Raw genomic sequence first — 15931 nt, forward strand, 5'->3', positions numbered from 1 at the left:
CTAAGTTGGCAACACTGTTCCATTTCTCCAACTACAGGCTAGGCAGCGGGTCAAACAGAAAATGTGCACTGCGTTAATAAAATTAGTGCCGTTAAAATCAGTTTGCGTTAACGCGTTAACTTTGACAGCCCTAATATATATACAGTTGTGCTCATAAATTTACATGCCCCTTGCACAATATGCACAATGTTAATAATTTTAACAAAATAAGAGGGATCATGAAAATTGCATGTTATTGTTTGTTTAATACTATCCTGAATAAGCTATTTCACATAACATATGTTTATATAGGCTATTCTCCACAAGACACAATAATAACTGAATTTATAAAAAATGACCCACAGCACACACTGAACAATGACACACACCAATGTACATGTACCAATTATCCAAAGCGACTTACAAATGAGAAATGTTTTAGACGCCATATTTCCTGCTATTTCGACAACAAAAATAATTCCAAACACAGCTACAGTGCGGTTTTGTGTCTCTGAGCAACATGACGGTGTTTCGTTCCTGAATGAATCAACCGTTTAAATGATTCGGTTCAGTCGCAATGACTCACTTCTTAACAGTGACTTGCTGCCACCTGCTGGCGCTTTTAATTTCACATTCAGAGTATCTTTTATTATTTAAATAATTTTAAATATCAGTATTCAACGTTTTATGTTTAATATATCAAAATATTATTGATGCATTTGTAACTGCAGGTTAAATGCATTCATGTCCTGCATTAAACAGTGCGTAAACATCTAAATGCCACTTCAGATGCAGCTTATGTTTCTCCTCTGCATTGCAAAGATGAATTATATTGATACCGATTTAATTTGATTGGTAACAGCCCAAATGTCATCTTATTCTCATTCACTGAATAAATGTAAGAATTTGACTCAAAAGATAAATGCATACTTTTACATAAATGGCTGTATAAAAGGTAAAAATCAATTTTAACGTATTGGAAAAGATTAATTTCTATCAGTGTGAACTGACCACCACACAGAATATGAAGAATATCAAATATTTAGCAAAATATCGTCTAATTATCATTATCGATAAAATCCCAGAAAATAGAGATATTATTTTTGATCAATATCGCACACCCCTAGTTCACACACACCAGACCAATCTTTCCTGAACGCGAGACTGTAAACGCATTCCCTTCTTTTAATTACACAGCGACAGTAACTGTTTCCTCATTAGCGTGTAATTGATGAGGTTTGTAAGAGGGCAGAGCGGCGCGCGTCAACACAAACACAGAAAGACTGATCATTCTCACCGAAATCAAGACGTTTACAGCCAATGCAACACAAACACTGATTGCATTCGCTCTCATGTAAAGAGTGCTGACAGACGGCGAATTTAATGCGGTTTACAGCAGAACACGGTTCTCCAAAACCACCTCCACATTCCTGACGAGAGCTCGGAGCGTAATTAAAACCAGACGAGGAAACCGCAAAACACACGCCGAACAAACGAAGCGTCCGAGAGCTTCTGTGCAGCCGGAGAGAACGAAACCACAGAAAACTTCTGACAAAACACACCGCAATTCATAACTGATGAACATTTACGCGGTTATTGATCTGAACTCATCTGAATAATGACACTATTGTCTTCTGTAAAGCTGCTTTACCGTTAATAAATCATTAGCTCTTCCATGAACATGATTTCTGCCTGAGTCCCGTCGGATTGCGGCGGCTGTGCGGATAAAGACCACAACTCCCATGATTCCTCACTCAGTCACGGCGTCATCAAACTACACCTTTGCCTCTGTTTATTATGAATACACACCCTCTAGTGGCGAAAATTACATATTGTGCCTTTAAGGTCCGCTGGCTCTCTCACTCTGAATCCAGGATCTGAGACGTGAAACAGAAGCGCAGCTCGTCTCAAGAACATTTCTTGAGGAAGGAGAACAAGGACTTGGGCCTGTTTTATGACTCTGACATTTACCTGCTCCTAAATCCTGCTGCTTACGAGAGCCGGAGCGGCGTGACGGAGGTCAAGGATGAGTCGTTCCCTCCGAGTCTTCAAGAGAGGAAAGATAAGGGCTCTGGGCCTCCGGCTAATTACTTATATCTTGCTGGATTCCCCATCGATCACACGAGGACGAGCACGTTACTGACTGCAGCGACTCAGTGATTCATCTACAATTTCAGTAGTTATTCCTCCCGCCAGCTCCAAAAAAAAAAAAGTTTCTTTTTTCAGCTTTTGGAAGGGGTTTTATTGATGCTGTTCTACAATATAAATATAATATATCCCATCGGGACACCAGAACACGTTCAATGTTTCATGTTTGATAATGTAACATAGAAAATCAAACATTTTAAAATGAAAAGCAACAAAATATAAAGTCAATATAAAATAAATAAATAGACAAAAATATTTGATAGATAAAAAATATTTTATTAAAAAAATAAAATTAATATTATTTTACTTCATAATTACAAAAATAATATTAACTAAAATAAAAAATAAGACAAAATAATTCAAATAAAATATTTAGAATTAATACATTTGAATTGTTACCATCTAGTTAACTAGAGTGTGTTTATTTAATATATAGAAAATAAAATTAAATGAAAATAATAAAAGTTAATATAAAAACAATTGATAAAGAAAAAAGGCACATACAACAAATGTTATATTAAACATATATTAATATTATTTTAATTCATAAAATGAAAAAGAAAAATAAGAAAAAAATTAAAATAAAAGGAAAATTGTAATTTAATATTCGCTGTTACCATCTAGTTAACTTGTCAACTAAAATAAGATACAGAAAATGAAAATGTTTTTTAAATGAAAAAATAATAAATATAAAATAAATAAACAATAAACAAAAACAACTGTTAAAAATAAAAAGCACATACACAAATAATATTTGAAATATATAATTAAATAATTATTTTAATTCATAATATCAAAATTATAAATAAAATGTACAAATTAAATTAAAAATATATAATGGGAAAAGGCAAATAATTTAAAAAGTGAATTTTGTAATACTTAATATTAAATTTTATTTTAAATAAAATGTTAGATTATTTTTAGAAAGATCTTAGAAATAAATAATGATTTGCTAACCCACTACAAGTGAAGACCTAAATCACAAAATCACTAAAGAAAACACAAATGAAGTCTGCATTGATTCACAATCCATCATCTCCGTTTTAAAACAAACATGCGATATGAAACGTAGCCGGCCATTAAACCGAGTCCTGATGAAAAGAGAAAGTTTTGGATGGAGTCCGATCAAGGTCTGCAACCTTTCATCCTTTACATTATTCACAGCAAAAACACACATCTCAATATGAATCTCTCAACTGCGTTACATTTATACTTCATGATCTTCCAAGCAGCTTTATTCACTGAATTAAGAGTCCAAACACACTCCGGCATCCTGAAGGTGGAGATTCCTTTGCATCTCATAACCCCAAACAGCATTTGCATGAGTGTAGACATGATAAAGATACCATGTTTTGCATGATAATACGAGATGCATCTGATGAGCCACAGTCTATACTCACTACTGCATACAACACAGAACACGCTAATCACACGCATAATCACAATACACACGTCTGAGATTATCACACTTCATTAAATAACACTGTGATACTCCTACATGCAACTGAAGGACTTTTACACTGCACTGATTGAGACTGGTACATTTACATTCATGCATTTAGCAGATGCTTTTATCCAAAGTGACTTCGATTGCATTCATGGCATGCTGTACTTTTTAAGCAATTTATGTACTATTTGTGTGTTATGGTTATTATACAGCAGTCTAAAAAAAAAAGCAGTTAAATAAATACCAATGCACATGAATTTGAAACTTTACTTTTTGAAACCGTTTTCTGGAAATAAGCCTGAGATTAGCAACTTTGCAAGAACTGGAAACTGAGATTCGGTTCTTATTCAGAAACTGGTTAGATTTTGTAGGGATTCAATTTAAATTGGTTTTTAAAAGTGTTTAAAAACATACAAATGGGTTTTACATTGGGTTTTAAAAATATACAACATGGTTGTAAATTGTTACTTAAAAAATGTTTAAAAACAAAAAAAGGTGTTTAAAACAAATGTTTTTTTAAATGCGTTTTCCAACTTTTTTTACAACTTGTAGTTATAACTAAACAAAAATGAGCTTAAAAATGTTTAAAACAAAATAAAAATGTGTTTAGGAAAAAGGTTTGTAAAAATGTACATCTAAATTGTTGCTAAGAAACATGTTTTAAAAATTTTTTATAAACAAATGTTTAAATGTGCTGCAAATTATTACAAAAAAAATTGTTTAGGAAAATGTTTACAATTATGTAAATTGTTGCAACAAAAACAAACATTTAAAAAGGTTTATAAACCACACATTTTGAAACAAAAACATTTTAAAACATGTGTTTAACGTTGCTAAAAACATATTTAAAAAATGCATGTTATTAAATGTGGTATTTTCACGTGCTTTCAGATGGAGCAGCATTTACTACACAGAGCCGTAGTTCACTGAGAAGCTATGCAAACAGCTGTCATTATCACGAACGATTTCTTCGATTTCATAATCGCGCAATAAAATCGTCTGCGATTTTTTTGCGTAGCTTGTCAGTGAACTACGGCTCTGTGTAGTAAATGCTGCTCCATCTGAAAGCACGTGGTGATGATTTACTGCTGATCACAGAACCGGCTTTACTAGCAAAATGCACGTGACAATCGCATTCGATTAATCGTGCAGCCCTAATCCTGGTCTTATTATGAATGATTCATCAGTGTGCGTTATTCTGAAGTGGAAAAAAAAAGAGTTCACAATATAATCGTGCATTGAATATTACCATTATTATCACGGTAATTCTTCTGAAGATTTAGTAATAATTTCAAAAGGTTGTACATTTTAAACACATTTTTATGCTTCTAAACATTTTTTAAGACTTTTTTTTTTGTTTTCAAACATTTTTTGAAACACGTTTATATTTTTAAACATTTTATAAATGCCTAAACATACGATTCCATTGATAATTCTTGTCGTACTTTTAAAGTGTTTTCTTTAGGTTTCTTTAAGTTTGCTGTGGAGCTGGAGATTTTTCGTATGTATACGGCAGATATTGTCAGGATTTATATTGAATATCATCAGAGTTTGGATTGTTTTTGTCCTAACATCAAAACTTCATATTTTCAGAATCAGTTATGTATTTAAATACGGTTGCCAATCTAGAAACTTCTGAAGCGTTTCAGGTGTCACACGTGAGATGAAAAAGTGGATAATATTCAATTTTTTTTTTTTCGAGATTTAGGGACATCGCCCAGGCCTACCCTTGTATTAAAAGGATAGTTCACCAAAAAATTTAAATATGTCATAAATTTACCTAAGGCCATCCAAGACTTTTTTCTTTAATAGAACAGTAAAGATGATTTTAGCTGAAACCGTGGTCCTTAGTGATTCATAAAATGCAAGTCAATAACTACAGTCACTTTGAGAGTCAAAGCATGCAACACAAAATTATTAGGCTACCTGAGGCTCTTGAGCCCTGACTATATATATTGGGGTCTTATGACGTGAAATGATCGGTCTGTGCATGAAACAACATTATTTACAGTGGCGGCCAAATTTATTAGAACACTAGTAATTTCACCAGCTAGAAAATGGTTTTAAGTCAGTTATTTCTATCTTTTGCTGTAGTGTGTCGGTAGAAAAAAAATGAAACTGCTCACTTTTACCATGCAAGTAAAACACAAGCTTAAAACATCTCTAGAATCAGAAGAAACAGACGGAGATGGTGTCATTACCCTGTAACCTCAGCGTGAGGCCAGATCTCAACAAACAGCACATCTGAGCACAGACCGACTCACACAAAAGCCAAGGGGGGCCACTGTAGGGCCGGGAGGCTACAGCAGACGGGCCCCGGCCCCGCCGACACAAACACAGACAGAAAGGGACACAAATACACAGACGGACACAAAAAACACACCCAAAGAGCTCGCTGATTCTCAGCAGAACAGAGCATGAGAGCCATCAATCGTCTGCTGACACCATTTCTGGGCTTTTCTATAGGAGCCAGAAACAAACATGGTCGCTCACAATGATGCAGACATTCAGCCATCATCTCAATGACAGACTAAAACCTGAAATTACCTTGAAACGCCAACACTCGACATGAAAAAACAATGCAATAAATAAAACTACACAGGAACTGACTTCAGACTGATTTACACTTTTCATTTTCTTCACTTCTGAGCCAAATCCATCTATCACTGTGCAATAGAGCTGATTTCAGTCATAATTCAGTTTAACTACTATGCTAGAGTATTATAAGTTAACTTTTAACAGATACATTACCGTTTATAAGTTTGGAGTTGGAAATATTTATTAATTTTTGAAGGAAGTCTCTTTTGCACACTAAGTCTATTTGTATTTGATCAAAAATACAGGAAAAACTGAGAAAACTATTTTAAATTGCAATATTTCTTCAATGTGAAAATCTGTAAAAATGTAATGTATTTCTGTGATGCGCAGCTGAATTTTCAGCATCATTCCTCCAGTCTTCAGTGTCACATGATCTTCAGAAATCAGTATAATATGCTGATTTGCTGCTCGAGAAACATTTCTGATTATTATCAATGCTGAAAACAGTCGTGCTGCACAATATTTTTGTGGAAACCGTCATACATTTATTTTTCAGGATTCACAGATGAACAGAAATTTCAAAAGAACAGCCGTTATTTGAAACATAAATCTTTTGAAACATTAGAAATGTCTTTACTGTCACTTTTGAGCAATTTAAATGTGTCCTTGCTGAATAAAAGCGTTAATTTCCTTTAAAATAAAAAAAAGGTATGCCTTTATGTGTGTATGCATTTAAATATGCAGTCCTTCTCTCCAGGCAAATAGACCAAAAAATAAGAAAAACGTGAAGAAATTTTCCATATTCATTTTCCACACTCGCATATTGAATTATGCACCGTGGGATTTAGGGATAAAGGAAATTCATAAACTTAACAGATGTTTTTCTTAAAGTTTATTTAACACATTTAACTATATTTAACACATTTACTATTATGCATATTTACAGTTAAGAATCAATGCAGAGAATGCAAAAAAAACAAATGCATGTGTCGGTCTGAAATGTGATTCCAGGCCATTAAAGTATGCTAATGTCTGAACTCGCATGAACTTATAATGAACTTCTTCTCACAGCATGTGACAAATCTTTAATGAATATATAGATCTACATGAAATTCAGCAGAAAGTGCTGCAGAGTTCAAATGCACACATTTGCGCACATGTGCTCAAGGTGTATTGCATGTTTATTTATTCAATATTTTGGCTAATTTGACCAATGCATTGGCACCCAACAATCAATGCATAAAATGCATGCAGATTTAGTGTTTCAACTGTCTGAGCTCAGCACTTGAGGAACTGGAATTGCCATTACTGTAACACAGTCTGCTGCACTGTAAACATACGCAACCCAGTAATATTTGAGCTAAACTAAGCCCAGGCTAAACAAAACCCTCGGCGTGTTCACGAGCACCGCATGATGCACGTCAAGGCCCGTGCGAGAGATAAGGCCTGCAGAATATCGCTGTTTGCGTACGGCATCCCGACTGCGCAGCTCGGCCCAGATAAGAGTTATCTGAGCAGGCAAACAAACGGCACGAGAACAGCGAGATGTTTCTGCAGCACGCGACTGCAACCGCAATCTCTCTTTGCTCTCTTCAAAACACGGTCGCCTCATTTAAGAAAATAATAGAATCGGCAACAATAACAAACCTGGGAAATTACCCGAGACTTGCCAAGCAAGCATTTCATTAGCAATTACACAAGTGTAAATACGACACTCAATGGATCATCCGAATGAAACACGAGACCCTGAAAACGGCCCTCAGAGAACAACGACACGCAAGGAAGAGGAATACGAGCGTGCAGATTCATCATCAGTCGTTCAGACGTTTTCATTCATTCTGAACTCAATAACACCAACTCTCCAGCTCATAAATGAAGGTTGATCATCTTTAAAGCTCACATTTACATCAACGTCAAGCACCTACATATAAATATACACAATATATGAAATACAGCAAGATGGCTTTGCTTTATTCCAAAGAGTCTCTAAATAAAAGAAAAAAACGAAACGGATTATGCTGAAGAAATAAGTCAAAAATGTGTTCACACAACACACAAAAAACACAAACGTACTTAAAAAGTCATTTATTGATTAGGCTATAAATATCTGGCACAATTACTCAGCTTAGTTAGTTGAGTTTTTTTTAATTCTGCTAAACTGGTTTAACCAAACTCGTAAATTTCAACGTGTAACTGATTAAACTCACACAGGACAATACGCAACCAAACAAAAACTTTGAAATACCAAATTAAGCTTTTTTTGTTTTTATTATTCTTGATCTCTGGCACAATCAATCATTTGAATTGTTTAATCTTGTTACAGGATGATCCATCATTATCAATCATTTCTGAATTAAAGTACAAGCTTTTGCAAATGGCAAATTAGCCATTAATGAACTTAATGCACCCACATTTTGCATGAAAATTTGCATATAAATATATAAATCACCCAACATAAATATAAAACTAACTAAAAAGACATGAGATACAGCAAGCTGGCTTTTCTTTATTGCCAGCGGTCCATAAATAAAAGAAAAAGGACGAAGCAGATAAATGATCCATAAAACAGCTTGGAAAAAGAACGTCAAAATGTGTTCCCATAACACACAAAAAACACAAATGTACCTAAAAAGCAGTTCATTGCTTATAAATATCTGGCAACGTAGTTAGTGGTGTTTGCTAAGTGGTTTACTACTACTAGACCGGTTTAACCAAACTCGTGACAATATTCAACTTAAATGTGTAACTCGCATAATTTAGTTAAACAACACACAGCCAAACAATAAAAAAAAAAAAAACACTGACAAATAAAGCCATTTCTTGATTATTCTTCATCTCTGTCGCAATCGATTACTTTAATCGTTTAAGCATAATAACCAAATGATCCATCATTCCTTAAAATAATTTCCAAATTCAAGCACAAGCTCCTGCAAATGTCTTAAATTTGCCCTCTTATGCTTAAAGTTGCATATAAATATAACCCTAACCACCCAAGATAAATATAAAAATGGTCTGAAATACAGCAAGCTGGCTTTTCTTTATTCCCAAAATAAAATAAATAAATAAAAAGAAAAAACCATGAAGCGGATAGATCATTCACTACAGACCTTGAAAAACAAAGTTCACAAGTGCTTACAAAAAACACAAACGTACTTAAAAAGCCATTTATTGATTAGGCTATAAATATCTGGCACAATTACTCCGCTTAGTTAGTTGAGTTTTTTAATTCTGCTAAACTGGTTTAACCAAACTCGTAATCCACAGTATTAAATTTCAATGTGTAACTGATTAAACTCACACTGGACAATACATAACATAACACACAAAAAACACAAATGTACCTAAAAAGCAGTTCATTGCTTATAAATATCTGGCAACGTAGTTAGTGGTGTTTGCTAAGTGGTTTACTACTACTAGACCGGTTTAACCAAACTCGTGACAATATTCAACTTAAATGTGTAACTCGCATAAAATGTAATAAAATTCCAGAGTTAAACAACACACAGCCAAACAATAAAGAAACACCGCCAAATAAAGCCATTTCTTGATGATCGCTGTCGCAATCGATTAATTGTTTAAGCATAATAACCAAATGATCCATGATTCCTTAAAATCATTTCCAAATTCAAGCACAAGCTCCTGCAAATGTCTTAAATTTGCATATAAATATAACCCTAACCACCCAAAATAAATATAAAAATGGTCTGAAATACAGCAAGCTGGTTTTTCTTTATTCCCAAAATAAAATAAATAAATAAAAAGAAAAAAACATGAAGCGGATAGATCATTCACTACAGACCTTGAAAAACAAAGTTCACAAGTGCTGTCGAAGAAATGCATCCGCCAAAAGCAAATATCATTTTAAACACACACACAAATGCTGACATACCTATAAAAAAGGCTATTTATTGATCGCAAACCTCTGGCACAATTATTGGTATTTGCCAAGTCAAGCATCATTACTATTAATGCCAAAACTAGTTTGACAAAACCCCTAACACTTAGTTTTAATTTCAACATAAGACGATAAAGTCCTACACAATAAAATCCCAGAATACTAGAGATTTAAGCAACACAAAACAGCCGAACAAAGCTATTTCTTGATTATTCTCAATCTCTGGCACAATCAATCATTTCTGTTGTTTAATCTTGTTACAGGATGATCCATCATTGCTTGAAATCGTTTCCAAATCGACGCACACGTTCCTGCAAATGTATATCATTTCTGCAGTGAAAACCATGCTTTTAAATAAATCTCCTTGTTATTGCTCATATCGATCTGCTGTACCATTGAAACATGGCCCAAAATTATGGGTAATAATCCGGACGGCCAAAGACACACAATCATTTTGATCTTCACTTATCAAATCAGCTCCGATCTAAACCGTGGGTTTCGAGTATCTGCAACAGATTTAAAGTCAGGAGGAAAATACACATTCATGAATTCAATGATTCTCCTCATCCAGGGCCGAAAGTCAACTATGGGCAATTTGAGCAAATCCCAGCATCCCATCTCTGTGTTTGGATAACATTTCACATTCTAACACAAAGATCTGACACAGCACAAAACGCAGAACACAAGAGAGAGACTGTCGAGGGTCCAGCAAACATTGCTTTTTGTGTAAAACTGATGCTCACTGAAGTCTAGGGCTGGGTAAAAAAAATAGCGATATCTCGATATTAATCGATTCTCATTTAAAATGTCTTAAATCCCAAGAATCGATTATTCTAGCCTGTGTTCAGTTAATGGACGAAACATTGAAGCGCACCTCCCATCCAATAAATTGCAATAAGCATTGTGCTTTAATATGAAAAAGTCTCAGATTTCAAATACTGTCCATTGTATTGCAGTATAAATGCCGTTTTGGCGCCGTTTAATGCACTCCAACATTTTAATTGAACGTTACTTGCCTTTTTTATGTGTAATTCAAGTAAAACTTATTAGGCGCTTCTCAAAATACAGATTCACAACAGAAAATCTCAAGTTGTTATTCTTTGTAATTTAATAATGCTTTGTGAAAATTGTTTCAAAGTATCTTTTTCAGAAATATTTTTTTAAAAATTCACAATGCATGTAAATCTATTTACCAAGCAAATAATTAATTACCAGGAAAAATGTAAATACACAAGACAGAATTTCTCAAAATAAAATAAAATAATAAATACATAAAATAATTCAATAATAATAATTATTATAATTATATTAGGCCTATAATAAATTATAATAATTGTATTAATTTATTCATCTTTGGATAAAAGCGTCTGCTAAATGACTAAATGTAAATTAGACTTTTTGATTATTAAAATTTAATTAAACTATTAAAATGGGCTCGGGAAAAATTAAAAACAGAACACACATAATTTGGTTAAAATAAATTGGAATTTGAGAAAAATAAATAAAACTTGTTTCATATGACCTTAACATGCCATTTTTGCTCGGCTTTTAATGAATTTCGATGATTTCATGATTTCGATTAATTAAATTACATTTAACCATTAAAACGGGGTCCAGAAATCTGGGGGACACAGAATCCAGAGGGGAAAAAAAATAAAACGGATTTCATAGTGCCCTATGAGCTGGAGGTTTACCCACATCACTAAATGCAGTACTGTAGTGTAAACACACAAGAAAAACACGTACTGTTGCTTTAAATCCTAGTTCTTGCTTTAGGCGACCCATCCCCCCATTTCTCATAGACCCCCCCACAATCTCTCTCTCTCTCTCTCTCTCTCTTAGTGTATTCCTCTCTCTCTCGTCCAGCCCCCCACCCATGCAGCACAGCTTGCATCCATATAACAGCCGTATTTCCCTCTGGATGATCCGCTCTACAGCGCTGATGGACTACTAGCCTATACGGTGGCCATTTCAGTCCAGAGAGGAATTCCAGTCCACCCTCCCCCCCGTCCAGCCAGAAACACACACACACACACACACACACAGAGATGTGAGGAAAGCAGACTCACACCCCACCGTTCAAACACACAAAACACAAGCAGCAAACGGAGCATCGGGGTAATTTGTTTCCACCAATAGAAGGCTGTTTAAGTGCCACACCGCCCTGCTTTTCTTTTTACGGCACCGTCGTCCGCTATTACACAACACACACACACACACACACACACATCAGGCTTTACGAGCCCTCGCAGCATCGCTGAAGCAGTCAATGGCAGAAACACATTTCACCTTCAATTCAGACGGAGAATTGAAGAAACCGAGGGACTGTTTGCAGTGTGATGTTTTCACGACAATTAAACCGTTCTCATGATTCTCATGATTGTAATGCAAAAAAATTAAAATAAATAAAATTTATCACGGCACATTTTAGCTTGAAATCAGAAGGAAGAATTAAGAAATACTTTGCATAAAGAAAATTAAGGGATATTACGGGTTTTTTTGCATTGTGACTATTTTTATGACAATTTTCTTTAAATTCCCATGATTATAATGCAAAAAAAGTATCATGTGCATTAATTTCATCGGGGACACGTGCTTGAAACTAGAAGGACGGATTGAGAAATTATATTTTGCATTATTAAAATGAAGGGATATTTGAATTTTTTGCACTGACTTTATTTTCATGATCATTAAATAACATTTTCTCAACTTTCTCTTGATTGCAATGCAAAAAAAAAAGAGCATAACACGCATTGTCACACTTTAGCTTGAAACCAGATTTAAGAATTAAGAAGTTAAATTTTGCATTAAGAAAATTAAGGGATATTAAGTTTGTTTTCCATTGTGACATTATTTTCATAATAAAGCTTTCACATGACTTTAACAAAAAAACAAAAGTGTCATTTTCTTCATTATAATAATAGGATAATGAAAATCATCCTATCACCACACAATTTCTAAATAATAATAATTCTATAATAATAATAAATAATTCTATACTAAATATTGTAGAAACCTAATTTGCTGTAAAGTTGCTTTGCAACAATTTGTATCGTGAAAAGCGCTGTACAAATAAACTTGAATTGAATTGAAAAAAAAAAAATATATATATATATATATAATAAAAAAGAGAAATAAAATATTAAGAGAAAAATCATAACCCATAAAAAAGTTTTTAATTCAAATAAACAAATACATAAATAAATAAAGCAGCTAAATCTGCAGATATTATGTTACTTTTATGGAGAAGTAAGATAATATTTCAAGATAATAATCTCAAAATTAAACTTTACAAGAGTATGAAATAACAAGCAAACTTGTCCAATTATCTATCAGACAAGCAAATTAAGTTTTTAAACTTAAAATATCTGTGCTGTTTATCACAGATTGTACTGTTTTTTAAAATAAAACACACTTCTAAATGTACACTCAACCTTTTTAATGTCGAGTGAAGAGCAACAGCAAAACAAACCCTCACTGACTGTAAAGCTGTTTAATATCTGAACGCTGTGATTGTGTGATTTAAAGACTACTGTACACAGCATGCAGTGAGTCTTCAGTCAAGGACACTTTTGACTTTTGTAAAATCTTAAAATGTTTGGTCAGTATCACATATGATTGCTTTCTAAATCCTCGAGAGGAAAACCTCTTTAAAACTCTTGAAGAGATTCTTTGTTATAAAAATACTAAAAGAAAGGAAGAAAGAAAGAATAAAAGAATACTAAATTAATCGAATATAATTTCCTGATGTTACTACTGTTTATAAATATTTTACAAGGGCAGGTAAACTATTTGTGTGTGTGTGTGTGTGTGTGTGTGTGTGTGTGTGTGTGTGTGTGTGTGTGTGTGAGTGAGTGAGTGAGTGAGTGAGTGAGTGAGTGAGTGAATGAGTGTGTGTGTGAGTGAGTGTGTGAATGAGTGAGTTTTTGAGTCTTAAGCTCACCAAGTCTGCTTTTATTTGATAAAAATATAGCAGAATTAGCCTATTAAAATAAAATCATTTATTTAAAAAACTGAAAACTGTTTTGTATATGAATATAATGTATTTTCATCAGCATACTGGTATGGTTATTCAATTAACTAAAACTAAAATGAAAAGCATTAAAATGTTACTTGAATTAAAATAAAAGTTAACTGAAATAATATAATATAATATTTTAAAAACATATTTTATTGCAATGTTAACATAGATAGACAGACAGACAGATCTAGATAGATAGATAGATAGATAGATAGATAGATAGATAGAAGAAATGGAATTACAGGAATAAAATAAAAAGATTTCAGCTTCTGAAAAATTATTTAAACCAGAACTGGAACAATTTATTGTAGTTATTAGTGATATTAGTGATAGTGATAAGATTACAAAAGTGTGGCTCTCTGAATCTTTCAGCTAAATAATCAGAAAAAAAGATCTGTGTCTCTGTCATGAATTTATATTTAAAAACATTAGTTTTAAATTAAGTTACGACGCTTTTAAGTAAGCAAAGAAAGTCACATTTCTTGTAAAATTTGTTTTATCAGACTTTTAGTTTTCTAGCTTTTGCAAATTATGTGTCAAAATATATTGTGGGTAATTACTGTTGACACCGAACTGTTTCCACACACTGAATCACTGTAACAAACGTAAAGCAGTTATTTTGAAAATTATATTGTTGTGAGAAATCAGATCCACGTGTCACGGCGAAGAAGAAGACAAACCTCAGGGATTTAATATGAGCAGAAACACTAAGCACTGTAAATATGACTGCTTTCAGAGCGTCTGAGGCATGTTTCATACATCTGAAGAGTTTTTAGGGCTTGTACAGACGGTAATTTCTCACACTGACAGCAGTGCTGTGCTTTTAAAATCACAGCGGCCGGCAGAGATTGAGAGACGAGAGACGCTCCAGAACTCTGCTAAGCAGCTCTGCCAAACAGCACTTAACCCAATAACTAATATGACATATGGGTTATTACGACCGGCCTTATGATTCGTCACACAGAGATCACATTGATCACTCTGGATGATCAGCTGTGATGTGATGAGACTCTGGACGATGAGAAAAAACTGCATCACATTCACTGTAAAACAGAGCAGTTCTTCACTAGAACACACTTCTTTAAATAAACAGTAAACAGTGTTTCACAGATGAAGAGCAGTTAATCATAAATAGTCTATTTATGATCAACGGCTCTTCGTCTGTCAAATATTGTACACTACCGGTCAAAAGTTATATAATATAATAAAATTTTATTTCAGCTAACTGCCAAGGCAACATTTCAAATTTTCCATTTGTTTAAACTGATGTACTACAATAATTTACACTGGAATACTAAAAACTATCTATACATTAAGAGTCTCGTCGCGTCACAGCTGATCATCCAGAGTCTCGTTGCGTCACAGCTGATCATCCAGAGTCTCGTCACTTCACAGCTGATCGTCCAGAGTTTCGTCACGTCACAGCTGATCTTCCAGAGTCTCGTCACTTCACAGCTGATCGTCCAGAGTTTCGTCACGTCACAGCTGATCATCCAGAGTATCGTCACGTCACAATGGATCGTCCAGAGTCTCGTCACTTCACAGCTGATCGTCCAGAGTCTTGTCACATCACAGCTGATCATCCAGAGCCTCGTCACTTCACAGCTGATCGTCCAGAGTTTCGTCACGTCACAGCTGATCGTCCAGAGTCTCATCACATCACAGCTGATCATCCAGAGTATCGTCACGTCACAATGGATCGTCCAGAGTCTTGTCACGTCTCAACTGATCTTCCAGAGTCTCGTCGCGTTTCAGCTGATCTTCCAGAGTCTCGTCACGTCACAGCGAATCGTCCAGTGTCTCGTCCAGAGCCTCGTCACGTCTCAGCTGATCTTCCAGAGTGTCGTAACATCACAGCTGCTCGTCCAGAGTCTCGTCACTTCACAGCTGATCGTCCAGAGTC

At 34.2% G+C, this 15931-nt stretch overlaps 1 long non-coding RNA gene across 1 annotated transcript in view; it reads left to right on the forward strand.

Annotated features, from left to right (window-relative positions):
* LOC107554385 (uncharacterized) overlaps positions 1 to 15931 on the forward strand; it is a 22466-nt gene continuing 6535 nt past the window's right edge. The window contains exon 1 of the long non-coding RNA XR_001605050.1: positions 1 to 16. This is a non-coding gene — a long non-coding RNA (uncharacterized lncRNA). The remainder of the gene's footprint in view (positions 17 to 15931) is intronic.

Source organism: Sinocyclocheilus grahami, unplaced genomic scaffold (genome assembly GCF_001515645.1).
Source record: "Sinocyclocheilus grahami isolate Dianchi unplaced genomic scaffold, SAMN03320097.WGS_v1.1 scaffold499.1, whole genome shotgun sequence".
NCBI lineage: Eukaryota > Metazoa > Chordata > Actinopteri > Cypriniformes > Cyprinidae > Sinocyclocheilus > Sinocyclocheilus grahami.